This window comes from Mus musculus, chromosome 1, assembly GCF_000001635.26.
Source record: "Mus musculus strain C57BL/6J chromosome 1, GRCm38.p6 C57BL/6J".
In the NCBI taxonomy this organism is placed as follows: domain Eukaryota; kingdom Metazoa; phylum Chordata; class Mammalia; order Rodentia; family Muridae; genus Mus; species Mus musculus.
This window is the reverse complement of record NC_000067.6, coordinates 70,598,622-70,624,558: the sequence shown is the minus strand read 5'-3', so window position 1 is coordinate 70,624,558 and position 25,937 is coordinate 70,598,622. Positions and strand designations below refer to the sequence as shown.

General features: G+C 38.6%; 1 protein-coding gene and 1 non-coding gene across 3 annotated transcripts in view; one reads left to right on the top strand and one right to left on the bottom strand.

Annotated features, from left to right (window-relative positions):
• Spag16 (sperm associated antigen 16) overlaps positions 1-25,937 on the bottom strand; it is an 898,261-nt gene that overhangs the window by 100,574 nt on the left and 771,750 nt on the right. The gene's annotated exons all lie outside the window — the stretch shown is intronic.
• Positions 16,068-16,212, top strand: LOC115487661. Its single transcript, XR_003949264.1, has one exon. It is a non-coding gene; the product is annotated as a small nucleolar RNA SNORA48 (small nucleolar RNA).

The window sequence follows — 25,937 nt, the reverse complement described above, 5'->3', positions numbered from 1 at the left end:
CGGTCTCCCAATTTTTCTCTTCCTTTCTAGTGATGCTTTTAAGTGAGATTAAGACAATTGAGGAAGCCATAGAGATCAACAGTCTCTAAATCAAAACTCAAACAGCAGATATATATATATATATATATATATATATATATGTATTCATGTATTCCTCTGCTGACTTGGTTTTCAGAACTGTTGCTAATAGTTGGTTAGAGAAGTAGTATGTGGCTGAATGTTTTTGTTGCTGATGTTTAAATATATGTGTGTATGTCATTGTGCCTGAAGGAAGCCCACTGGCAGTAGTGCCTTCTCTTCCCAATGTTTCCTGCTTGGTTGTACTATCTGTTAACTGGAATGAAATAATGAAACTAACTTGTAATTGGGCTGGGAAAGTGTCATATAAAAAACCCATTACATTTAATTATCATATCTAGTTGACCTCCATTGCTATCTTTAAGGATTATGGAGTAGTATATTCTCACAGTAGGTACTTAGCCTCTATCTATTTAGTTACTCTTTAATCAGTCTCATAGTGGCCATTGAACAGTGGATAACTGCCATGCCTGGTCCTGCCTCACTCCAGCATGTGCTCCCTCCATTGGATAATAATGTAGCCCACGTCTTCACTGGAAAGTTCTGCCTTTTTACATAAACTTGATGAATGTGTAGTACTCCTAAATACAATAATATTCAATAGTGTTAAGTAATTCTGATCCTTGTTGATAAATATTGAAACCAAAAATTCAAAATGGGACTTTATGATTTCATTCATGTTTTAGAATATGGAGATGCTGATTAGCTGAGCACTTTAGTGTGAATTTCTGGCTTCTCAAAGTAATCTTGAAATATTTGCATAAATAAGTAGAACTTGATATTAGTGCTAATTTTAACCCATAAATTTTTGCATTAGGCAGCTTCAACCATAATGATGTAAATAGAACTAATTTAAAAGAAAAATATTTAAATATGTAGAAACTGTTATTTATGGAACAGTAATAATTTTATGCCTGGAAAGCTCGTTTGAACAGCATTAAACTATATACTGAGTTTTAGAAGTGCAATAGGAGAAACTAACCATGTGTTTGCCAATTGTAAATTGCTGATACAGTAGTAATACTATGTTAGCTATTAAACCCAAGGAAAGTTGCAAATAAATACAAAGTTGTTAGTCTAGTCATATGTACAATGCTGCAAGTAGACATTTCAATAATGAACTATTAAGGGTATTTAAGACATTTCAATAATGAACTATTAAGGGTATTTAATTTAAATAATTATTAGCATACAATTACATATTTTGAGTAACCATTTTCTTTTAAAATGCTCAAAAATCACTCCAAGAAGTTGAACAAAAATATGTTATTAGGATAAAAATAGGTGAAGAAAGATTTCAAAAATATAAAACAAGGCAAAAAGCACTAAATGTTAAAAAGAATTCAGTCCACATGATGATGACCCTGAATACAATTTTCACAAGTTGTTGTTCATCAGGAACTTTATTTTAGAACTAGGTATGAATTCAATCACTGTGAATTTTCATGTGAATTTTTATAGAAGCAGGAACCTGGAGAAAATCTGGATAGGAAAAAGACACCATGGATATCACCCAGAGGGATAAAATGAAATAATAAGACACATACATTTAATTATCTTTGAGAGATATTGCAAACTAACTAATCCTAAAGTCAATCAGCGGGAATTACATATTTTTTTCAAAATAACCATTATATGGGATGGAATTCTTCACTCTACTAGCCTATTAAAAATTTCAACACAGAATGAGTTTGGCTTGATTGTATTCTAATTTCACGAAAAATACAGTGTTGTGTCAGAGAAGTTTTCTCAAATACAAATATAATGAACATATTTGAAGGTAACATAGCTGTTAGTAGAAAAAATAATGTATGTTGTAGCCTTGATGAGTATTAATAGAAAGTTTTATTTTCATGATAATGGTATTTTATGTAGGTTGATTGTAATTTCAATTTAATTTAAGTAATGTTTGATTTGATTTATCTTCTTTATTGTAAAAAAAAGAAAATATACTGTGTTCATTTGAAATAATAGAAAATTTTATTATAGCTAATACATTTTAAATTACTCATCAAGATATTTACAAGAATTTTTATAGGTTTCTCTTCTGTGTCACTACTGTTTCATTCCAAGTGATTTTTGTTTGTTTGTTTTGGCTTGGGAGAGAAATCGAGTAGTTTCCATTTTCTACTTTGCTTTCATAGCAATAACCCTAATGTAAACCCTTTGTCAGCAGATTCTGCTCAATAGACATGACCTAGAGCATCTGTCTCCAAGAAGACAAGAAATGCAATGATAGAGAAGTGGAGTGCTAATTACGCTACAAGACTTCATGTCTCAGAGCAGCTAAATGATACTTGGAAAAAATAAGTACAAATCAATATCATAGTATAAAGACAGGCGGGTGATCACCCAGTGCCTTGGTACCAGATTCATGTGGTGATAAAATCAGTGCAACCCAGCAGGCTGGGGAGCTTATGAGTCAGTGTATAAGTATCTCTGTGTGCAACATGAGCACTCGGGTGATTAATTTGCTTGGCGTTGAACTAGTAGGGCCAAAATGACTCAGGATGAAAATTATTCACTCCAATGCCATTTGTGTTCAAGTTATTAAAAGGTTATAATGAGCTATCCATATCTCTACATGAAGCCAAAGGACACCTTAGCACACAAGGTAAGCTTTGAACAGCATTCTTTAGGTCATAAACCAAGAGGTAATGCATCTCTAAAGATTACTAATGCTCCCAGGGAGGGGTTTTCTTTTGTTTTTAATTTAGGAGATTCTGACTTGTTATTGTCAGTTTCCATGTAGGATATTTATCACAGCTCTTAAAAGATGTGACTCACGTCATTAAACATGATCATTTTTATGAAAAAATGATTCACATTCTAAAATCTAGGCAAAACATATTTTCTTTTTCTTTGAATAATTCATTGAATGAGTATGGAAATATGATTATGCTTGTAAACTTATCATTTTATATTTTAAACCTACATGGTTGGGTCGATATTATTGCTTTTCATATGATATTACTTTATATTTTATTCTTTCTAATTAAAAAATGCTAGTGACTATGAAAATAGGGTCCTACTAATGCCACTGCCAAGTCTGCCATGTAGACAAAGAAGACTGAGACTGAGTCAATATTTTCAGCCTCAGGAAGTGAAGATAATATTATTTTCTATCGTTGCATTATGAATTCATCTAATTAATGGAGAGTATTTTAAATGTTAATTTAAGAGGAGAGAGCTAAGAAAATGGCTTTAGAATATAGAGGAGATTAGTTACCTTTCTGATTCATATTCTTTCATTCTATTCCAGTTAAGGATTGCTTAGTATGTAGCTTGTGCCTCATGAGGAAGGCATTAGATCCTCCATTAAGATCAACATTTGTTTATGTTGTTTATAATAGGGAATATGCAAAACATGTGTCTAAACATAAGTTGGAACATGCAGCGATCAAAAGTTACTACATATAACAGGATAAGGGTGAGAGGAAGGGGAAATGGGGAAAATGGGTAGACTTAATTGGGAAAGGGTGAGGGAAGTCTAGTAGGGTGGGGGACAGTATTAAATAATATGTGAAAAAGTCATAGGGAATCTCATACTTTTATATTTACTTAAAATTATATATATATATCTTAAATGAGTTTCTACCTTTCAAGTTGTTAATGCTGCTCTCTGCCCCAAGAGTCATAGACTAACAAAATCTCGGAGGTGAGAAACCACATTTTCCATTGTTGATCAGGGTAATTCCCCAAAGAATCTAAACTATTGCTATGATTCTTGGTTGCCTTTCAGAGGTTGAAAGTAAGTTCCTATTGCTGAAGACAGCATGTATTTCAGACACAGGACTAAGAGGATTTTAGCTGGATCTGACCTAAAAGTCTCTACACAGAAGACTAGTTTCCATAATACTGAAAGATGCTATGCTAACTACCAAGGGAGGGTAGCAACCAGTAGTCCTATGCAGCAGAGATGTCTAAGAACCACAATAATGACTGACCAGGAACAATATCCCTAAAGTTTCAATAGTGGCACTCATATCTTGGTAGTAACCAATAGCTGTCTAACTGCACTTAAGGCACACTCAACAGGAAAGAAATCATGTCTAAGAATGGAAACCTAGACAATTGCCTGGAATTGGTGAGGTCATAGACATTACAAGAGACATGACTATGGCCACTTTACTAGACCAGTATAATTCTCAACTACATTCTAAGTACTTACCCTTTGTTGCAGAAGCTCCACTTCCCAGCAGATGAAAACCAGTGCAGAAAGCTACTGAAGGTCAAAATGCAAAGAATATCTGACTATAGAGTGGTTCTAAGGTCAACTGATACATCTGCGCAACCACCCATACTTCTCTCAGAAAACATTACAGAAGAGAGAGTAAGATCGTAGGACCAGAGGACCAAGAAATCTGCTGTGAAATTTTGTGGCTTAGAAATAGCATGAAAGCTTTGCTTATGGTGATCCAACAAAATGGCTGTCTAAACAGGACCCGAACATCAACAGACATACTGATGTGGAGGAGGAAAATCCTACTCACACCACCCCTAGACAAAGAACTACAAACAACCAATGAATGCTAAAATCAAGAGAAACAGTCTTCCCGGGACGAGTCCCCAAATTGATGATCCAATAACAAGTAGTCAGTCTTGAAATCATATAGATTGAAGTAACATTTTATGGATGGACCAAGTTTTTTATACATACATGCATGCATGCACATATATGTGTATGTGTATGTATGTGTGCATGTCCCTCTCTGTGTATGTGTGTGAGTGCATGTGTACATGTGTGTTCATGTGTGTGTGTGTGTGTGTGTGTGTGTGTGTGACAACAATTATCAAAGAAAAAGACGCCATGAATTTGAGAGGGAGTGATATAGAGTAGGTAGAAGGGAAAGTGATTGAGAATTAGGAGCAAGAAAATGATAAAATTCCATTTTAGTTTAAAAGTTGCCATAAGAAGAGTTAATACATAGAGTTACTCAATAGACAGTGAATAGACAGTAGACTGTCTACTCTGACAAAGAAAGCAGAGATGTGGATCTGGAAATGGGTATGCGGTATGAGCCTGAAACACTAGTTCCTGTGTACAGGTGTAACTCTTTAAGCCAAATCTGGTGTTGTTCACTTTCTAACCTCCCCACATGGCCTGGGCTTCACTGGACCTGTTTCCAGGAGCACTGGCACAGTGGCTGGAGTCACTGCTTTTACATGGATCTGCCATGACTGTTATCCTTCCATAACCCAAGCACTCTCCCTTTTGAAATCCAAGTGAATAGTAGAAGAGTGTTAGCAAGCACTGCTTGCAGAGTCAAGAGCCCCATCCACCTAGATGTATATTTTGGCATCAAGTGGCTATCTCGGGAAAGTCATGAGCATCATTGGGTTTTATGTGGTCCCTTTCTTGAGAGGAAAAGAACAATATAGGGATAAGTGAAGTAGTCTGCTTAGGGTTAAATAAGGATGGAAAATAAACAGTAAAACATGGATTCTTCACTGGGATCCCTGGAGTTAATCTAGGCTCTTCTGCTGACAAGGGGGAGTTATAAATAAGCCAGGTTGTGAGATGGCAATTGGACAGAAAGGTTTTCACTGGCTACCCTCCAGCCAGGACACTTGTGAGTCTGGTTGGCATCTTAATTACAATGCTTGAAGCTAATATTTATGAAAATTGGAGGTTTTAATTTCCTCACACACTGATTTTTCAAGTACACGAGTTAAATACAATTTCCAAAATGTAATTTTCTATTGGTGTTGATGCTTTCATTGCAAGGCACTAATGTGAATGCATTCAATTGTAATGATAAGTCAGAAAAAAATCAATAGTTGAAGATATTAAGACTCAAAATAAAATAACTCTACTTCAAACGGATGAGCAAATGAAAATTGTCGCAATCTCCAAAAGTCCACACCCAATTAGGATTTGATCAAGCCACATTGGCAGGCAAATCCCACTCTGAGGGGATTGATTCCTTTTAAGGAGATTTAATCTCTGTGGATTCATTTAACTGTAGAACATCACTCTTGAAAATGTGAATATATCAAATATGATAATAAATCTGCGAACTGTCAGCTTATATTTTATTCTATGATGCCATTCCTATAATGGGATACAGAATGAAATCACCAGTAAGTTCTTAGAAAAAAAAGATAAAAAGAAATGAAATTTGAAGAGTAGACTTTTATTCTCCTTTCAAGTACATTCAGTGTTTATAGGGACAGAGTTCCACAGTTATTCAAAGTTAGCACTCAACAGATATAATTGATAGGAAGTGGCTTGGCAGATACAAGCAAATGGAATGGAGTGCTGGCATAGCTAAATACCCAAGGAAGAAAAGAGGTCTTCTGTGTTTGATGGTGTAATACAATGATCTACGAAACATTATATTAAAATGACCGTGTAATTACAGATAATCTTTCCTAAGGACTATTTTACTAACTATTAAATCTATCTCTTTAGTCATGATGCTTAGCTTTTTCATTGACTCTGAATAACTAGAATGTAATATTTTAAGGGAGTTATTATTAAATACATGAAACGTGGAAGAATGGATCCTCTAGCAGGTTATTCTGAAGAACATTAATATTCTCATGGCTATCTCAATCATGTCAGATGCTTCCAATGAAGACAGATAAGGAACTTTAGAACAAGGTACAATGCACTTGAAACACAGTTTAGTTCTTTATGCTATGATTTTAGGCTTTATATGTATATTGGAGAAATAAATCATATGACCATGTATATAAACATTCTGAGATCTTTGAAGAGTCCATCCCTCCCTCCCTCTACGCCCACTCGGTGTGTGAGCTGAAAAACTTCTAAGTCAACATATTGTATTGTTAAGACATTCACACTGTTTTTCATTAGGTCCCCGGGATCTATTTATGCTGCATTATAAAATGTTTGTATGTCTTGATCAAAATACCCCCTTTTCCTGTCTCTAGTCCCTGGCAACCATCATTCTTCAATTAATACGTGTGTGTGTGTGTGTGTGTGTGTGTGTTGAGTTTCTAAAAGATTTTGTTATATTTTAATAATTAATTAATTAATTGTATGTGCATGCATATGTGCATGTGTATGTGTGCATGTATATGTGAGCATGTGTGCATGCCTGTGTGTTTGATGAGTTTCTAAAAGATTTTGTTATATTTTAATAATCAATTAAGTTGTATGTGTGCATGTGTATGTGTGCATGTGTATGTGTGCATGTATAAGTGGGCATGTGTCCATGCCTATGTATGTGCCCTCGTGTGTGTGCCCTCGTGTGTGTGTAGGTGTGTGTGTAGGTCACAGGACAACCTGTAGGAGCCTTCTTTCTCCTTCCAACATGTAGGTTTCAGATATTGAGCTCTGGTTGTCAGGTGCATTCAATGACTGAGCTGTGTGGCCAGTCTATGCTTAACTATTTTAGGTTCTACATATATGATATTATTAAATATTTCTTCCTGTGTCTAAAAATGCAATTATATAAATAATTAAAACCTAAACACAAACACAGATAAAAACACAAAATTATTTTTAAAAATTCAGGGCAAAGAGTTTTTTTTTTTTTAAGATTAGTCTAGAAAAGGATTGTTTTAGATATAACATCAAAAACACAGGCTACAAGATCAAAAACCAACAAGTGGGATTACATCAGACTGAGCGCTTGTGTCTGGTAAAAGAAAGGAAAAGAAAGTTTCAACCTGTAGAATAAAATGGTATTTTCATACTATGTAACTGACAATATATACTCAAAATATACAAAACTTTTATGACTCTATATCAAAAATATATAAGCAAAATATCCACAAAATAATCCAATGAGAGTCAAATGGCCCTGACAGACAATATGCAAAGGAGAAAGTAGAAACTAATATTAACCTTCAAGAAAATGCAACTTAAACCTCATATCCTATTTGTTAGTTGCTGTTATAAAAAAAATGATTCTGGAAATTTATTAACAAGGATGTAGAGAAAAGAGCCTTTGTATGTTACTGGTCAGAATTTAATTGCCACAACTGCTACAGAAAACACTATGAAGAGTGTGCAAAATTTTAAAGTGGAGCAATCATAGGATGCAGTAATCTCAGCACTGAGAGCTATAGACCCAAAAGAAAGAACATCTGTGTCTCCTGTTAATTACACCATCATTTCCAGTGGCCAAGACACAGAAGATCCTAAAGGACCATTAATGGGTTAAAAATAAAGGACATCTGCACACACACACACATACACACTCATACACACACACACACACACACACACACGTGCACATACTCATGCACTCAGTGTGTATGTATGTATGTATGCATGTATGTATGTATGTATGTATGTATGTATATATGTATGTGTTTAGGGCTGGCTGTTTGGTACTGGATAACTAACTGGTGTGATAATCTCTAGGGAAGACTATTTCTCCACACTCATCATTCCTTAGTTGACTGTTGTTATTCTTGCAGAGTTCAGGCTTCATGGGCTTTTCCCCACTTTGGTGTGTTCATTGGTGTACTTGGTCAGCTCCCCTTTAGATAGTCATGTTGATGAGACTTTATGGCTGTAGCTTCTGATATTACTGGGAGATACATCTCACAGCAAACTCCCTGATCTTCTGGATCTAACAATCTTTCCATCCTCTCTTCTGCAATACTCCTTGAGTCTCTGGTGCAGGAAATGTTTTGTAGATGTATCCATTGGATTATATCATCTTAGCCAATGCCTGGAGACTGGAGCCCCCTCCCCCCCAATTCTCCCCCCTTCTCTCCTCCCTTCTCCTCTACTTTCCTTCTTCTTCACCTTCTCTCTTTCTCTCTATATTATTTTTACTTTTATGGATACAGAAAATGTGGTACATTTACACAATGGAATACTACTCAGCTATTAAAAAATGAATTTATGAAAATCCTAGGCAAATGGATGGACCTGGAGGGTATCATCCTGAGTGAAGTAACCCAATCCCAAAGGAACTCACACAATATGTACTCACTGATAAGTGGATATTAGCCCAGAAACTTAGGATACCCAAGATATAAGATACAACTTGCCAAAAGCATGAAAGTCAAGAAGAACGAAGACCAAAGTGTGGACACTTTACCCTTTCTTAGAAATGGGAACAAAACACCCATAGAAGGAGTTACAGAGACAAAATTTGGAGCTGTGACGAAAGGATGGACCATCTAGTGATTGCCATATGCAGGGATCCATCCCATAATCAGCTTCCAAATGCTGACCATTGCATACACTAGCAAGATTTCGCTGAAAGGACCCAGATATAGCTCTCTCTTGTGAGACTATGCCGGGGCCTAGCAAACACAGAAGTGGATGATCACAGTCAGCTATTGGATGGGTCACAAGGCCCCTAATGGAGGAGCTAGAGAAATTACCCAAGGAGCTAAAGGGAACTGCAACCGTATAGGTGGAACAACAATATGAACTAACCAGTACCCGGGAGCTCTTGTCTTTAGCTGCATATGTATCAAAAGATGGCCTAGTCGGCCATCACTGCAAAGAGAGGCCCATTGGACTTGCAAACTTTATATGCCCCAGTACAGGGGAACGCCAGGGCCAAAAAGGGGGAGTGGGTGGGTAGGGAATTGGGGGGGGTGGGTATGGGGGACCTTTGGGATAGCATTGAAAATGTAAACGAGGAAAATACCTAATAAAAAAAAAAAAGAAAATGTCAACCATGTAAAAAAAAATGGGACAGTCTCTGGATGGTCCTTCCTTTCATCTCCCCACCTGGGGACCCATCCCATATACAACCAGGAAACCCAGACACTATTGCATGTGCCAGCAAAATTTTGCTGATAGGACCCTGATATAGCTCTCTCTTATAAGGCTATGCCAGTGCCTGGCAAATACAGAAGTGGATGCTCACAGTCATCTATTAGATGGAACACAGGGCCCCTAATGAAGGAGCTAGACAAAGTACCCAAGGAGCTAAAGCAGTCTGCAGCCCTTTAGGAGGAACAACAATATGAACTAACCAGTAACCACCCCCCCCCCCCAGCTGTGTCTCTAGTTGCATATGTAGCAGAGAATGTCCTAGCCAGCCATCAATGGGAGGAGAGGCCCTTAGTTTTGTGAAGATCATATGCCGCAGTACAGGGGAATCCCAGGGCCAGAAAGTGGGAGTGGGTGGGTTGGGGAGCAGGGAGGGGGAAGGGTATAGGGGACTTTTGGGATAGCATTTGAAATGTAAATGAAGAAAATATTTAATAAAAAAGGGGGTACAGAGCTAAACAAAGAATTCTCAACTAAGGAATACTGGATGGCTGAGAAGCACCTACAAAAATGTTCAACATCCTTAATCATCAGGAAAATGCAAATCAAAACAACCCTGAGATTCTACCTCACACCAGTCAGAATTGCTAAGATCAAAAATTCAGGAGACAGCAAATGCTGGCGAGAATGTGGAGAAAGAGGAATACTCCTCCATTGCTGGTGGTATTGCAAGCTGGTACAACTACTCTGAAAATTAGCTTGGCGGTTCCTCAGAAAATTGGACATAGTACTATAAGAGGATTCAGCAATACCACTCCTGGGCATATACCCAGAAGATGCTCCAACATCTAATAAGAACACATGCTCCACTATGTTCATATCAGCCTTATTTATAATAGCCAGAAGCTGGAAATAACCCAGATGTGCCTCAACAGAGGAATGGATACAGAAAATGTGGCACATTTACAGAACAGAACTATTAAAAACAATGAATTTATGAAATTCTTGGCTAAATGGATGTATCTGGAGGATATCATCCTTAGTGAGGTAACCCAATCACAAAAGAAGTCACTTGATATGCACTCACTGATAAGTGGATATTAGCACAGAAGCTCGGAATACTCAAGATAAAATTCACAAAACACATGAAACTCAAGAAGAAGGAAGACCAAAGTGTGGATACTTTGATCCTTCTTAGAAGGGGGAATGAAATACTCATCGAAGGAGTTACAAAGTGTGAAGCAGAGACTGAAGGAATGACCATCCAGAGACTGTCCCACCTGGGGATCCATCCCATAAACAACCACCAAAACCAGCCACATTGTGGATGCCAACAAGAGCTTGCTGACAGGAGACTGATATAGCTGTGTCCGGAGAGGCTTTGCCAATTCCTGACAAATACAGAAGTGGATGTTCACAGTCATACATTGGACAGAGCACAGGGTCCCCAAAGAAGGAGCTAGAGAAAGTACCCAAGGAGCTGAAGGTGTCTGAAGCCCCATAGGAGAAACATCAATATGAACCAACCAGTACCTCTAGAGCTCCCAGGGACTAAACCACAAAGCAAAGAAAGCACATGGTGGAACTTGTGGCTGTAGCTGTATATGTAGCAGAGGATGGCCTAGTTGGTCATCAATGGGAGGAGAGGCCCTAGGTCCTGTGAAGGTTCTATGCCCCTGTATAGAGGAATGCCAGAGCCAGGAAAATGGAGGGGGTGGGTTGATGAGCAGGGGAAGGTTGGAGGGAATAGGGATTTTTCAGAGGGGAAACTAGGAAAGGGGACAACATTTGAAATGTAAATAAAGTAAATATCTAGTAAAAAATAAAAAAATAAAATTTCATGCATGTATAAAATGTCATATCTATTTTCCTCTCTCATCTTCCAGCTCCCCTCACCCTCCACTGAATATATCTTCCATTTTCCTATCAACCTAGTATCTAAAAAAACAAGAACAAAAAACAGAATCCTCAGTCCAATTTAGTGCTGCCCATATGCACGTGTGAATGGAAACATCCATTGAGACAGGAGCAACTTACCTCTAACTGCTCTTCCCTAAAGAAAAGTGCCTCTCTGTCTGTGTCTGTCTGTGTCTGTCTGTGTCTGTCTGTGTCTGTCTGTGTCTGTCTGTGTCTGTCTGTGTCTGCCTGTCTGTGTCTGTCTGTGTCTGTGTCTGTGGCTGTCTGTGTCTTTCTGTGTCTGTGTCTGTGTGTCTGTGTCTGTGTCGGTGTCTGTGTCTGTGGTGTCTGTGTCTGTGTCCGTCTGTGTCTCTGTCTCTCTCTCTCTTGCTCTCACTCTTGCTCTTTCTCTCTAACTCTCTTTTATCTTCTCTCTCTCTCCCTCCCCCCCCCTCATCTCTTCTATCTCTCTAGTAAAGATTTTCCAGAGGCAATGTTCAGTTAATGATTCATTCTGTGAATTAGTGCTATGAATATATCAATTAGTGCTCTGCCTACCTCCACATGAGTGTGTGCTTTTCAAGTGGACAAAGGACCCACAGTACTCTTAGGAGTCTCTTATCTGTGACTTATATTAGGTACCATGGAAGTGGAGAGAGTGAGATATGGCTATGACTTAGGCATGTCCTTTAGCATGTAGCTTCGATGCTGTAATAAAGCACGGATAGTGCTAACTCTGTGTAACTGAGGTCTGAGTGTGGGGAATAGACCGCATGGCTGGGAATAGGAAAAGGGCGAGGAAACCAAATGAAAGAAGGTTTGAAAAAAGGGATAAACTTGCTCAGATGAGTTTTGTACAATGGATAAGACTTATCAAAGGAGAAGGGGGAAGGAAGAAAAATGCTACACTCTGCGGTCGAGTCAGCTGGACAAGCCGAAAGGCTTAAAAGTCATTCATGAGGCAAAAGAGTTTCAAGGAAGCTCTCCTCCTGGAGTCTAGCGTTCTCTACCCATACATTAATTTTTCATTCCCGCGTTCCATTTCCGCATTAGTCTAGTGTATAGATCCACGTGCTCTCTTTCAGTATTTTCCTATTATAAGTGCCTTTTAAAATTAAATTCCGACATGGCTAAAGCCTTCTGCCAGTGTTCCAACAGTCCTAGACCGTCCTTGAGCAAGACCATGGGCTTGGAATTCAGTAAGAGTGTTGCCTATTCAGTGACATTCAGAATAGCCTCTGGTGCTACACTATCACTTAGAATAAAAGCCAAGTCGCTCCCATATACAGGAATTTACAATGGTTTAGGAAGTAGATCGGGCTGTGGTTTTAGAATATTGCATTATTCATGAGATGGTTAGCTAGAACAGAACTCCCTAGTTAGAACCATGACTTGGGTGTGAAAGCCCTTGCCCTAGGAGAGTAAAGCACCCCTGGCTTCTAAGACTATAGCTGACCTTAGATAGGGCTGACTCTTATTTTATTGCCCAGTTCCTGCCAGTCTTTGCGTTTCATTCCTCTGTTCTGTGTAAGAGTCATTAAGCATCCGGTTACCTCATTTGTACCTTGCAGGTATGTCACCCAACTTCCTTATTGTCTTCTACATAAAAAGTCTGATGTTCGATTTGAAAAGTTACACTCAGATTCTACATGACCTCTCCTGTGTGTGTCTGTTTGTCATTCATCCATGCTTTGCCCACCTGCGTCGAGAGACCCATTCCACACAGACACAGGGACCCAGAGAGTCTGCGGCAGAAAAACACCATAAGATGAGGTCTTATGAACTCGGGACATTAAGAACTTATGAACACTAAGAAATCACAACAGTCTGGGCTAAGTGGCACAAGCCTTTAACACCAGCATTTGGGAGGCAGAGACAAGCTTGATTCACAGAGTGAATTCCAGTACAGCTGGAGTTACAAAGTGAGACCAGAGTGAGGGGGCGGGGGGGGGAGAGGGGGAGAGAGGTGGGAGAGAGAGGGAGAAAGAGAGAGAGAGGATAGACTCATAACAGAATCTTTCTGCTCATAACAGAATCTTTCTATTTTCCCAAAAGTGCAATCTCTTTTAAGGGTGGCATTGATCACTAGTTATCACCTCCCCTAAAAAAAAAACAAATAAACAAACAACAACAAAAACCCAAACAAAAAACCTGTAATGCCCCCTTAAAGGTGGATGGTGCTACCTCTAAATGTTGTCTTGAAGTCTCCCTACTGAAAAGCTCTTGAATAAATAGGATGAACCTGATTAATCAATGTGTTCATGGCAGTGTTCTAATGAAAGTTTCAATTTGCTTTACTTAAATTACTGATTTTATTGTTCCTTGTATGCAACGGTAATTTTAAAAAGTTTATAATGGTAATTTCTTAAGTGGCATCTTTTTAAAAAATATTAAATCTAAAGTGCCATTGTACAAGTAGGAAGAGAAGAATTATCACAGTTGATAAAGAAACTGGCTACAATCTTTATCCTTGGTACCAGAGTGTTATATGTATACTTAAGGCAATTTGCTCATTAGATAGAAAGTAATAGAGCAGTAAAAATTCTGCCAGTCTCAGCAGAAACTGCTAGTTTGGAATGTCGTCTTCCCACTTTGGCTCAAGTGGCAGAAGGTTTTTTTCTTTTCTTTTCTTTTCTTTTCTTTTCTTTTCTTTTCTTTTCTTTTCTTTTCTTTTCTTTTCTTTTCTTTTCTTTTCTCTCTCTCTGTCTCTCTCTCTCTCTTTCTAGATAATTCAAAAAGTGTTTACTAGTGTGTTACCTACTCTGCTCTATGATTTAATGCATCCTTCATGACTTCTGCATCTTTAAGTGCAGATGATGAAAACACCAAACTTGGAGTCCTATGGCAACTATGAGATTTCAAACAAATATTTAGAAGTATCTAAGGCCTTTAAAGGAGTGCAGCTATATCAGGTACTGCATGACTGTGATACTTTGGAGGCATATGTTTAACCCCTGTATTTGCTATTTGCTGTTGTTGCCAATGTTGATATTATCATTAAATCCTGAGAAACAAGTTGATAGAGTTTTAAGAAAAACGTTCACACATATAATAATTGTAATAATTTAACAAATTACTGGATGCAAGTAAGACAAATTATATCAGGGAAATAGAGTACTATCAATTTACTAAGACTGGTGAGTCTTAGATCTGCTGATTATTATTAATAATTACCACAGGCTTATGCTGGTGTGCTTTTGCTTGGAGGTGTCTCCGTTTATCTACACAGGTCTACCAGCTGTTCTCATCTATACAGCTCACACCGAGTCTTCATCAGACTCAGGGAGTGGGTCCTATCAATTTTCACCTGAACCTGCTGTGATCCTTTTTGTCTTTTCTAAACTAATCTGTCACTCCAAGGCAAAGACTTGCTCTACCTATTTAGGAAATCCATTATGATACCACGCATAATCTATCAAACAGAGTACCCTGCAGGATGTCTCTCCATGTGGGTGTTGTTCTTATGTGACCCGAATTCTGCTTCCAACCCTGCAACTAGGTTCTCTCCTGATCCCAAGGTGGGCATCTATATTGACCTCAGATTCTCACATTTACCCTTTAGATGCTCATCGATTACTCGATTTCTATCATACTTTTTAGCTCTATAATGTTTATTTAAGGACCATAAATAAATTTAAGAGTTAAACTTTTATATCTCAATATATCCTCTAACAAATTGTGGTTTGGGTCAATATACACCTTCTTCTATGTGTCTGTTTATGGGGGCACTCACCTGTGCTTTCACATGTGGAAGCTAAATGTCAATTTTATATATGTTCCTTTGCCATTCTCTGCCTTATTTCTTCAGATAGGGTTTCTCACTGAACCTTGAGCTTATGAATCAGGTCAAACTGCAAAAGTTCTGAGTGTGAACAACTTGCCTCCCCAATGTTGGTATTAAAGGCATCGGCTATAATGTCTGCACTTTACTTTTGTGGTGAGTATCCAAACATGGGTCCTCATACGCAAATAGCAATCACTTTACCTAGGGCACCAACCTCCAACCTTCAATTCACATTGTTTATTTAATGCATGGGTTATTTGACTGGTAAATATTTGGTGGGATATTGAATTCTTAATTAATTTTTTTTTGCCCAGGGAAATAATTGTGTGATTTGAGACATATAAAATATTTTAAGACTTATTTCATGGCCCAGAATATGGTATATATTGACAAATGTTTCACTATGTTTAAAATGAATATGAATTGAGCTCTTAGTGGGTGGAGCATTCTAATATCACTTAAGTCAAGTGGTTAATGGTGTTCAGGTCTATGTTCTTATTGCATTTCAGATTATCAGTGGTTAAATTATTTAGAAAGTATATTTGCATTTTTAATACAACTGTTGACTTGTGTCTTTTATATGCTTTTGAAGCTCTGTTACTTTGCAGAGCAAAACTCAAGATTGCGTCTTCTTAAAAATTATCAAATAACACCCCCTAGCAATGGGAAAGAGACACCTTGGTGGTGGTGGTGGTGTTCTTACATCAGTCAGGGGCAGAGCAGATGGCAGTCCTTGGTTCATCCTAGCTGATGCCTGGCTTGACAGTCAAAGCTGTTTTATGCTTAGGACTCATAAAATCATATCAAATCAAATCCAGGCCACACAGTGCAGATGGAGGGAGGCAGACAGGGACCTTCGGACTGCCGTACCACCCACAGAGCTGCCCTCCAGTGCACAGCACAGGCAGGCCTTAAACACACGCTTGCAGACCTGCCATACCCAAGTGGATGGAGGATGCCATCCAGGGATCTGGCAGCCACATGGCCAGCCTGCAGCTGGAGCCACCACAATGTGTGAATATGTTATGGTCAGATGGGAAAGAATCCAAGTGGAGCAGCATCATGAAGAAAGATGGAACTGGAGATTCAAGGGTAAAGGGGTGTATCCTGTTGTGAGTGGCCAGCCCTGCCTCCTGGGGCCATGGTGAGGTCCCAGCTAGAGCTCCCACTTGAGGGTCATATCTGAGTCTACGGCTAGGCAGTAGCAGGGATCAGTGGTGATATCCATGGCTCTAGAGAACATCAGGATCCCCTTGGTGAGGACAGCTGCCAAGGAGCACCTGAATGTCCAGGAGCTGTGCAGAATTAGCCCCACTCCTCACTCAGTGTGGCACTCTGAGAGCTGGCCTGATCTCTCATTGCTGACATAACTTTGGGAGGGGGCCCTGCATCTCAATGAGGCAGCACATTGGAGCTAGCCCTGATGGCAGGGGTGTGGGTGAACATGTCCTAAAAGACATGAGTATGGGAGAGCTGATTCAGCCACTCATTTACCATTGGATGGCACAGGTTCAGAGGTGATGCCTACCTCCACCCTGCCCCTTATCACTTCCGGCAGTTGTGAAAGCTGCCCACAGGGTCATGAGCTTGGGAGAGTTATCCCCAGCTGGGGCTCTGGGATGGCTCACTCAAAAATCTATATCATCTTTGAATGGTTGGTACATATGAAAGGGCTATTCTTGCTGTTCCGAAGCTGTAGGATCTCCATAACACAGGGCAACAACAGGATATCTGGAAGTCTTGATGAGCATCTAGTATCAATGCTGTTAGATAAGCCAGAGATTTTGAACCAGATCAATGACTCATTGCAATGAACTCTTGTAAGTGAAGATAGGTGGACACACCGTGACACACTACAGCTTCCACAACGAGATGTTCTCTATGCCTTCTTTTGCTGTTGTTATTTGTTTGTGTGTTTTCTATTTTGGGGTGGGGGAGGTTGCAAGGGTAAAGGGAAGATATGAGGGGACATGGAGGCGAGTGGGCCTGGGGTACATAATATGAACCTCACAAAGAATCAATAAAAAGTTTTCTAAAAACCCCAAAACATTGATCATTAGCTGTTTCTGTTAATAGCAATAATCTTGTTATGAAATGGCCTCATGTTGTTTATTGCTCTGAAACCTACTGTGGGTCCATGTTCTGCCCACCTTTGGGGTGTGGAGACGCTGCTGGGGAGGCAAAACGCAGAGAGTGCTCAAGTGTATCTCCCTGTACCTCTGCAGCTGTCCGGTGCTGGGATTTAGGAAAGCCCCCAAGACATCACTCAGCAGGTGGGGAAATACAGCCTTGGCTGTAGAAAACCTAAGGTGGGGTTTCCTGACTCACAGGAATCCAGTCACCTCAGAGGAGTCTGAAATGAAAAAGGATCAGGGGTCCATGGCCCAGGAGAAAGTTGGGACTGACTATTCCTGGACATCTAGGCACTGCTAAGTTGGGAGCAGAGTTGGGGGCCTGTGGGTTGATTGTGCTTAGCTTGGTGACGGTTTTCTAGGAGCACAGAGAGGCCTTCTATGAGAGACTAAAGCTGTGGCTCTGTAGGCAAAGCCTCCTCTATGTTCTCCACAGCATTTCTCAATGAAAGAGGCAGTCCATGTCTATCCATACCATTTATTGGCTGTTCATCTCGGAAAAGGGCTGAATACCCACTCCTCTGGGTAGACCAGAGATTAAATACCTTTTGTAAGGAGGACAAAGTACCTTTGGGGAGGGACACTTATTGACTATACCCTTGGGGCATCTAGATATCTCATTAGCATGGAGAACTTTTCTGGCACTACCATGTTTCCTTATGTGAGAAGTGTGGCATGTATTCCAGACCAAGACTCTGGCAGGGAGCAGAGAGTTTACCATCTCAGAGGAGTACCTGGGTCCTGGGGACTCTGAAACCACTCAACCGACCATACCTTGCAGCAAGATAACCAATCAGGTTACTTTAAATAGTATTTACATGGCATATCATGTCTATTAGTTACTGTTTCATTGCTGCCCCAAGATCAGCAAGCATCTTAAGTGAGGAGACTCAGTACAAGGGTGCTGCCCATCACGGGGCTGAGATGGGTTTCACCTGTGACTAAGCCATAGACCTTGAGGCTATTGGTCCTGTGCATCCACACCCAGGAAGCAAAGAAAAGTCAAAGTGCTCAGTTTGCTTTTTCTTGTTTTCAGTTTTTGTTTAACCTGGATGCCCTGCTCAAGGAAGGGGTCGTCCCTACTGCCCTCTACATTCAGAATGGGTCTGTGTTCCTCAGTTACACCTCCCTGAAAACACTCACAGGCACATCCGACGTGAGTATCACTGATTTGATCTAGTCCCATTGATTATGAAGATTGACCAAGACAATATTCACAATATCTGTGCACTTAAACAACAACAACAACAACAACAGCAACAAACCCGTTTTTATCTTCACATTTAAACCATGCTTTTTGTAGCTTACCATAATTGATTTTTAAAATTGTTACTATTACACCTTTTCTGCCCAATTCCTTTTGCTATTAGGGAATCTAACCCACCTACCACACATGCATATCAGATCCCATAGAAGTGGTCCCTAACTGATACATCTAAACAACAATTCTTACATCTAAGGCTCAGGGAACAGGATGGAAAAGAGGGCAGAAAGAATGTAAAATCCAGAGGGAGGAGTTATGGAAAATGTGGGAGGTGAGTGTGATTGAAATATATTGCATGAAAGTCTCTAAAAAGTATTATACTAAAAAAAGAACGTACTAAAAATTCGTTCAATATCACGCTGAGACGACAAGAGTTACTTTTCTGGGTATGAGGTCTGGCACTGTTAGATTTCGACTCTGCAGGGTTCTGATTGTTCTGTCTTACAGCTAAGTACAGCTTTTCTCATTTTTTTCCATATAAAAATTGCCATTAATCCCATCGAGTTTACTTCCCACCTCAGTCATTGTGGTTTTTATGTTTTGAATTTTTATCTATTTCTCTCTTATATCCTTCATGTTGATTAACACCTTGAACATATGAAATGTATTTGAAATGAGCTTCAAAGCCTTCTCCGAAATGCAAATGAGTAGCTCAGCCCTGTTTTGTGTTTCACAGAAATAATCCATTAATCCCATCGAGTTTACTTCCCACCTCAGTCATTGTGGTTTTTATGTTTTGAATTTTTATCTATTTCTCTCTTATATCCTTCATGTTGATTAACACCTTGAACATATGAAATGTATTTGAAATGAGCTTCAAAGCCTTCTCCGAAATGCAAATGAGTAGCTCAGCCCTGTTTTGTGTTTCACAGACCTTTCTCTTCTTAATTCTGGGTTGTACTTCTGGGATTCCTTTGTTTATTTGTGATCAAGATTCTGGTCTGTTCATTTCCTACTTAAATGCTGCTCATTTTTTTTCATTTATTTACTTATTCACTTTACATCAGATTGAAGCTACCCCACCTGAGTCCCAACCTTCTATCCCATTACTTCCTCTCTCTCTCCTCAGAGAATGGGAAGACCCCTTGGGCACCACTCCACTTGGGAACATCAAGTCACAGCAGGACTAAATGCACTCTTTCCCTCTGAGACCTGACCAGGCAGTCCAGCTAAGGTAAGGGGATCCAATGCTAGGTAAGAGAGTCAGAGACAGCCCAGGCTCTGATTGTTAGGGGATCCATATGAAGACCAAGCTTAGTGCTGCTCATTTAAAACATTTCCTCTGAATATCCTTGGGCCTTGTCTTGGGATGCAGGCAATGTACTTTGAAATAGTTTGATCCTTTTGCTCTTTATTTTATTGTTTGTTACTTTGAGGCATGGAAGCATTTATTGTAGTGATAATTATTTCCCATTATTACTGAGACAAAATCCTTTCAAATACTCTATGTATTACCCAATATGTTTTGAGATTTCGCCATTAGGATGAAACTGCGCCATACTTTATGGGAATGAGCTTTCCTTTAATCCAAAGTGGTTATTGCCTTATGCTTCATACATGTGCATGATACTAATCTGATGAATATGCAATTATTTTACAATTGTATTCGATTTTTTTTTAGGAGTCGTCTCCCTAGAACTCTAATCTATGGACTCTAGAAGTCTTGCTAATCTTGTATTCTCATTTCCACTCCTTCATGTTTTAATGTATCAAAGCCCACTTTTGGGGTTGTTCTTTCCCAATTTGTGGCCTACAAATTTTCTGATAATATTAAACTGATGCAAATGTGCACCTAGCTTTACTAGCCTATTATGGCTTTGAGATTACTTCATTCTATAGCTGGAAGTCCAGTGCCTCCAAGACTCTTGTTTTATCAGTTCTGTCTGGTTTTGTGACTTGTGTTGCTATTGTTTCAGGCAGGTAGGTAAATTCAGACACTGTTCCCTTGCCTTAAAACAGAGCAGAAATCAATTACCACATCCAAAATAGGAAATCTGTAAACTTGCATAACACACAGAACTGGAAATGTAGCATTTGAATCATTTGCTTGGTGATTACAGTTCCATATTTGGTCAATGGGTATTTATTTCCCACTATTCAATAATTCCTGCATATGAAATTTAAACACCTCAGCTCTAACAACTTCCCATAGCTCAATATGAATGATGTAAATAGTCAGTGCCTTGTATCAAATCTCAACCAAATAAGAGGTTTAAATCTAAGGATTCTCACTTTTCCTTTTATTTCACAAAAAACAAATTTTCTCATAATAGTATTTCTTAAGAAGGTGTTAGGATCTTTACTGTATTTATAGGGGTAGGATCAAGCTAGGTAATTTATTTTGTGCTCTCAAAACAATTATCATATAATATAAATTATTTAATGTTAATTTTACAATAAATCACTTTTGCAATTCTTTCATTTGTTGATAATTTTATGCAATGTAGTTTATCATATTCGTCTGTTCAACTCTCCCCATATCCAGTCCCTTCCCTAAACACCCAACTTTGTTTTTCTTCTAAAACGAAACAAAACATCAAGTCCAATTTATGTTACTTCTATACTCTTAGATGTGTGGGCTTCCACACAGCATAGTGACAATACTGCAGACCTGTAGAAGTTTAACCCAGACAATATCCCAACATGTAAGAGAGTGGTGAGCAAAAAGATGTACCCATAGTTATGGAGCTATCAGCAATTGATGTCTTCTAGAAGAGAGAATCAATTTTTCCTTTTTTTTTTGTTTTTTGTTTGTTTGTTTGTTTTTTTGTTTTTTGTTTTTTTTTTTTGAGACAGGGTTTCTCTGTATAGCCCCGGCTGTCCTGGAACTCACTCTGTAGTCCAGGCTGGCTTCGAACTCAGAAATCTTCCTGCCTCTACCTCCCAAGTGCTGGAATTAAAGGCATGTGCCACCACTGCCTGGCTCAATTTTTCTTTAAGGGCATGGCCCCAGTATGTCAATCATGCACCTATATAATGGAAAATTTAAAAGGCATTTGTCTTCAGGAAAGCCACAGTAGACAGTTAATTTGTATATGGTATGCATTTTATGTTTACACTGAAATAAATGTATTCTACCATCCAACATATTATAGATTCTCTAATAAAATTGGCATCTACTACTATGGTTCAAAATTACAGTGAACTTTACAGACTTTCTTCATTATTCGCTGAAGCTAGTCTTCTAGAAAGTCAAGTGGCTCCTCTGCTATTTATTTGCAACAGGACTTTATTCCCTTTTAGTCTCATAAGAAAGGACTAAAGTTATGGACTACATAGTACTTCAAATCTACTATTGCATAGCACCACTCTAGTACTGAAGGGCAAACCAGTCTATATTGCTGCACTATGTTAAAATAGAAAATTAGTAAGTATTATGATTTTAAGAGCTACATACACATAAATAGTATAGAATTTCAAAGAAAATACATTAATCAATCTAATAGAACTTTGTATTAGTATAAAACTATTTTTGTAATCATAGAACAAGCTAAGAAGTACTTTGCAATTGAGCCCCCAGATACATGTTTTAAAAATTATATGAAATTATTCTCATTGATATTTTCTGAAAAGAGATAGAAACTAACTGGATTACAAACACAGTGAAAAACTTTAATATTGTTAAGCCCAATGAAATTCATATAAAACTAAATTCTGCTGTTTTTCTCTTTTGCAAACCTAAATAAAACCCAAGATTTGTTTTCATAAGGTGTTAATATATTATTTTAAGTCATTTCTTTTCAACTCGGTAAAATATAAAAATAAAAACAATGAATTCCAAATTCATGGATTTTGCTAACTCTAAACTACAGAGTGGATATAGACATGCAGCTCAAAAGAGTTGTAGTCTTTGGGGCCTGAGGCAGCTCCTAGAGGAGAGCATTAGCTAAGGCTTGCGGCTATTGTATGCATCAAGGACAAATGAATGGTGAAGCATTGTGAGCATAGGACTTTGTGTGAAGTGGGACAATTATGATATCTTCACATCAGAAAGGCAGCTGATGTTAAAATGTAGAAAAACAGCATAAAAAGGCTGGAGAGAGAAAATGGACGCAATGGGAATAGGGGCCCCGTGGGTCATTTTTGACAGTTTGGCTTTATAGTCCAGGGCAGAGTGTTCACAATGTAAGGTAACAGATCTCGCATTGGAAAGGAACTTTGGCTCTCTGAGTATTTATTTCCTTTATCTATCCACAGATTTAGCACTGCACTTTCTGTTATGAAAGGACTTCATTTTTTCCTTTTAAATATATTTGGATTATGGTCCAAATGAGAGCTTGGAATTGGAAAATTCTTGAGTCAAGTCTATATGAATGGCATGGACCTTATTGGCTGTTAAGATACAACCAAAGCTACCAATGCTACCACTTCATGGCTAATCTGCCAGTTGAATGTTTATATAGTCAACTTTCTACCACTAGAAAGTTATGCAATTTAATATATTTGATTACATTTTGTGTTTTAATGGACAGACAGTCCATTTGGTAGCCATCCCACTTTCCAAATAGAGTAGACCAACATAGGGAGACAAATAAAAAATTAAAGGATTTGAAAGAGTGAACTGAAAGACAGAGGACATTTTCTTCTCTCTGTTCCAGATTCCATTGCTGCAACTAATTTATTACAAGACCTCCATCAGAAAATAACATTTGCCTTGGAAATGTTTTAGAGTAAGCTTAGATTTAAAGTCACTAGTGGCCAATAGATCCCTCCAGAGACCAGACAGGAATTATCTGGACTTCTGCCTTCAATCTAAGTGCCTGAGGTAGTCTCATCTTTCAGGCTTTCTCTGTCTCAATTATTTTTTTCCTGCATTAAAGTCCTCTTTATGCGCCTGAGGGGAAACACACTAACGGTTGCATGACATATGTTTTTCCCTCTCACAAAGTGGATTGAAAGTATACATACACTATATACTATTGCTCATGAAATTTAAAGTGGACTTTAGAAATCCTCATATATACCTAGAGGAGTGAAGTGTTGTATTTATAACACCAATTTCTTTTTATAAATAAAAAAGACCTCAGGCTGGAGAGATTGCTCAATGGTTATGAGCACTGGCTGCTCTTTCAGAGGACTCAGGTTCAGTTCCCAGCATCTACATGGGAGCTCATGCAACTCCAATGTTGGTAACTCTTAGATCTGACATCTTCACACAGACACACAGGAAGGCAAAACACCAATGCATACTAAATAAAAATCAACAATTAAAAAAAAAGATTTCCATAGAATTGATTAAGTAAAATTTTAGGGATTACCACTATTACTTAAATGACAACACACCAAATTTTAGGCACTCAAAAATGTAACATTTTTATGGAGTAAGTTTATTCTTAAAAAAAAAAGAAAGAAAGAAAGAAAGAAAGAAAGAAAGAAAGAAAGAAAGAAACAAAGAAAGAAAGAAGCACTGCTGAGTACTTTAGGAAGAATTCTGTAGTGTTTGTAGTGTATGGCATTTGTTGATGCATAAAGCTAGTATCTAACAATAAATAATGTGATATAAGGGTATAATATGGACACAGACATATGCAGACCTCAAACTTTTCCTGCTTTTCCTGATAGTTATTAGGTCCTGACCAGTTGTTTCGTTGTTTTGTTTATGTTCCCTGTGTTTACACATGCCATCTGCTTGTGGTCTATGATGGGGATTTTCTCTTGGCCTCTGGAAAGTAAATCAGTAAGTCTTGGGACAATATGAATTATCACACATCATTTTACACCAGGATTGTTCTTGCCCTAAATTCCATCTTCTACCCACTCCTTAAAACTCTATCCAAGTGTAAGTTTCTTAATAAAGTCATGTTGCCTTATTGCTCTCCCGCTGTCTCTGATGTATAACTGTATGCTACTTTGACGATCACCTAACATTACTGGGAACCACCCTTGGCAACAGTAGAACAAATACAAAGCAAACATCACCTGTGGGATACAGAATGAGTACATCACTGGGTGAAACAGAGATTGTGGTTTGCTTGACTATCAAATGTATAATTTTGGTATATAAATTCTTTTTTGATAGTGATTACAATCTGTGCAGGGCCATAGTATGACTTTGGCAAACGTACCTAACCTCTATCTCCTTTGGCCAGTATTAGAATTCAGTGTAAAGATGACTTAAAAACTATTAAACATGAAAGAGGTTTTGTTTTTTGTTTTTTATAAAGAATTACATATATTTTAAATTATTTTGAATTGAATTGTGTATTTTCATTTCATTTCATTTTACTTCATTTCATTTCATTTATTTATTTACACTCCAGACTTTATTCCCCTCCCCTGGTCCACCCTCCAACTATTCCACATCCCATACCTCCCCATTCCCCTGTCTCCAGGAGGATGTCCCCACCACCAATTTCCCACCCCAACTGACCTCTAAACTCCCTGGGGCCTCCAGTCTCTTGAGGGTTAGGTGCATCATCTCTAAATGAACACAGACCTGGCAGTCCTCTACTATGTGTGTGCTGGGGCCTCATATCAGCTGGTGTATGCTGCCTAACCATCTAAACATCTCCAATGTTTGAGAGATCTCAGGGGTCCATCCAGGTTAATTGAGACTGCTGGTCCTCCTACAGGATTGCCTTCCTCCTCAGTGTCCTCCAGCCTTTCCCTAATTCAACCACAGGGGTCAACAGCTTCTGTCCATTGGTTGAGTGCAAATATCTGCATCTGCATCTGTATCTGCATCTGGCTCTTTCAGCTGTTTGTTGGGTCTTTCAGAGAGCAGTCATGCTAGGTCCCTTTTTATGAGCTCTCCATATCCTCAGTAATAGTGTCAGGCTTTGGGGGCCTCTCCTCGAGCTGAATCCCACAATGTGCCTATCACTGGACCATCTTTTCCTCAGGCTCATCTCCATTTCCATCCCTGCAGTTCTTTCAGACAGGAAAAATTATATATATATATATGTGTGTGTGTGTGTGTGTGTGTGTGTGTGTGTGTATTCATATATATATGATATTTTCTTTATTTACATTTCAAACATTATCCCCTTTCCTAGTTTCCCCTCCCAAAATCCCCTATCCTTTCCCCACTCCCCATCTGCTCCCATTCCCAGTAGTGACATTCCCCTATACTGGGGCATAGAACCTTCACAGGACCTAGGGCCTCTTCTCCCATTGATAACCAAC